Source organism: Propithecus coquereli, unplaced genomic scaffold (genome assembly GCF_000956105.1).
Source record: "Propithecus coquereli isolate 6110/MARCELLA unplaced genomic scaffold, Pcoq_1.0 Scaffold228, whole genome shotgun sequence".
NCBI classification, from domain to species: Eukaryota; Metazoa; Chordata; class Mammalia; order Primates; family Indriidae; genus Propithecus; species Propithecus coquereli.
In genome coordinates this window covers 3,563,588-3,566,605 of record NW_012147819.1, presented here as the reverse complement: position 1 = coordinate 3,566,605, position 3,018 = coordinate 3,563,588, and the positions used below count along the sequence as shown (strand labels likewise).

Genomic DNA, 3,018 nt, shown 5'->3' with positions numbered 1-3,018 from the left:
GTAGTCCATTTTGTTTCATTCCTCGGGCATTTCTAGAACAGGTACCTGGTATATAGTAAATATCACAGCCTGTGACTGTTAGTATTTCAAGAACTGAAGATATATATCAAAGTCCCAAAAAGTAGAAACAGATTAACTCTCCCCAAAAAAGATTTCCAATACGATTGCCTCATACCATTTTAAATGGGGTGTGTTCTAACAAAAGCAAAGATTGGCTGCAGGTATCCTTGATACCTGCAGAAAAATGTAGATACCACTTGCAGAATAACAATGTGAGGAGGTCCATAGACTCTATCCCCCCAAAAAACAACCATAACTGGTGAAAATTTATTTTAGGAAAAAAGCAAACACGAAGTATTTGGAAATTGTCCTAAGGGAATACAGCAAAGAAAGAAATATTTATTCTTTCTATTCAAAGACCATTTACTAAATCTCAATAAGAACAGTGGGAGACTATAGAACATGCACCACAAACCTCTTTCTCTCTCCCCCTTTCTGTCTCAGCATGACAGGAGCTGCACTATAGGTGGGTTTGGCCAATAAGACAGGGATCCCTTTTACTTCAGCTACCAGTCAAAGGCTACAGTGTGTCCTTGGAGATATGCCAACATGTCTTATCCAATCCAACTCCATGTTGCAGAGGCTAAATTTCAGATGAATATTGCTAAGAAATTGGGGACCCCCTTCCTTGATGTGACTCTCACTCGCAGGGTGGAGGCTATACCCCAGGAATGGCAGGCTGAGAATACCCAGTCATTCTCATCCCTGCCTGTTCATAGGTGGTGGTTCCACATTGTCAGAAGCAAGGTCAGAAGAACAGAAACAACTAACCTATCCAGAATCTGCTTGTAAAAATTTTTCCCAGGAGGAAAGGCTTTGAAGTTCTCCCTAAGGAAATTTACTTTACTTATAACAGAGTGTAGTGAAGTTCAAGCCTAAAGGTACTCTCAAAAACAATTTATATTTTGGTGGTAAGCAATTAACAGGACACTGGGAGGTCCATGAAATCAACAAGCTCAATCATTGCTTACCAGTGAGAATCCAGGAAACAAATACCCAAGATGGGCCATTTTGGGGTCAGAACAACTCTCAAAGACTGGCCTCAAAATTACTCCTGCAAAGGGGCCCAAATTTGATTAGATAAGACTGTGGAGCAATTTATGATCCATAGTATTTTTAAAAACAGTAGAGCCAGCAATAGCCTAACGCCTAGATGTGATACCAACAAAGGCAAATAGCTGAACAGAGAGATTAGTAAAAGAGATAGTCAGATATGCCTGCTAGAATAACTGCCATTAAAGGATGACTGCATCCGTGCTCAAGACTGTTCCCACTAGGGTTTACATCAGAGACTTCACACTGTGGGAGGAAATAGACTTTACCAGAAAAGTTCACTCAAGTAATTAAACAAGTAAAAAAATAGCATCAGCAAGCTCAGGACAAGGGGAAACTGGTATAGTGAGTGGAATAATGTCTCCCCTCAATTTTTGTCTAGTGGAACCTCTGAGTGAACTTATTTCAATTTTGGGTCATTGCAGATATAATTAGCTAAGATGAGGCTACACTGCATTACAGTGAGTCCTAAGTTCAAAGACTGATGTTCTTATCAGAGAGGAGAGGACACACAGAGATACAGGAGAAAAGGCCATGGGAAACAAAAGTAGAAATTGGCGTTATCATGCCACAAGCCATGGAATATTTGGGGACAAAAGACATGATACATATATAGATCAGAATGTAAAATAGCAGATGTAAATCTAACCGTATCAATAATAAAATTAAATTTGAATGGATTAGACAATCCAAAGGGCAGAGGTTGTCAGACTAGATTTAAAAACACATCAACTATATGCTGTACACATGAGACACATTTTAGATTCAAAGATGCAAATAGGTTAAAAGTAAAAGAATGAAAAATAGTATATCATACAAATAGCAATGATCAGAAAGCTAGAGTGGCTAACTTCATTTTAGATAAGATAGACTTCTAAACAATATGTTACTGGGCATAAAGATTGCCATTTTATAATTATAAATTGGTCAATTTATCAGGAAGATATAATCCAATCTATATAGTTGAAGTTTTCAATACCCTACTTTCAGTAATCAATAGAACAACTAGACAGAGGCTCAGAAAAGAAACAGAAGACTTAAACATCCTTATAAGCCAACTAGACTTAACAAACATCTATAGAACATTCTAATCAACATTGGCAGAATCACATTCTTCTTATGTGCACATGAAACATTCTCTTAGGTAGACTATTTAGGAGTCCATGAAATAAGGTACAATAAGTTGAGAAGATTTTAAATCATTCAAAGTATGTACATTAATCACAGAACAAAATTAAAAATCAATAACTGAAAGAAATTAAGGGTATTTATAAATTCATGAATATTTGTGAATATTAAACAACATACACCTAAATAACCAAGTCAAAGAAGAAATCACAAGGGAAATTAGAAACACTTTGAGATGAATAAAAATGAAGACACAACATACCAAACTTATAGGATGAAGCTAAAGCAATTCTCAGAGGGAAAGCTATAGCTATAAATACCTAAAGAAAACATTTAATACTCTATGATCTAAGTACTTCTATAATTTTTAGTATGAAAACCTAATTCATTTTGCATAGCTCAAATCTCAAATCAATGATTTCAGCTTTTGTTTTAGATGGTGGTATCTTTAAAAATTGATAGCGTATCCTAGCTCAGTTAGATATAGTAAACACCCAGAGGTATCGTCAACTCCCAAAGTCTAATTTTATAGGTAGATACTTTGGGTATCAATTCTGGGACATCATATCCAACACTATTCAGCAAATTAATGACGGACCAGGAAAAAAATTCAAGCTATTTTTTAGTTCTTAAAGCCAATGGTCTGTATTTTTATTTTTAATTTCAGAATATTATAGGAGTACAAACATTTAGATTACATGCAATGGTTTTTAAACATTTTAGCTTACATGTCATATAAACAAACCTTGCAAAACTATGTATTTAACTTGCACATTT

The 3,018-nt window shown here is 35.4% G+C and overlaps 1 protein-coding gene across 1 annotated transcript in view; it reads left to right on the top strand.

Moving 5' to 3' along the window:
* Window positions 1-3,018, top strand: part of ASIC5 (acid sensing (proton gated) ion channel family member 5) — a 55,950-nt gene that overhangs the window by 3,858 nt on the left and 49,074 nt on the right. The window lies entirely within an intron of this gene.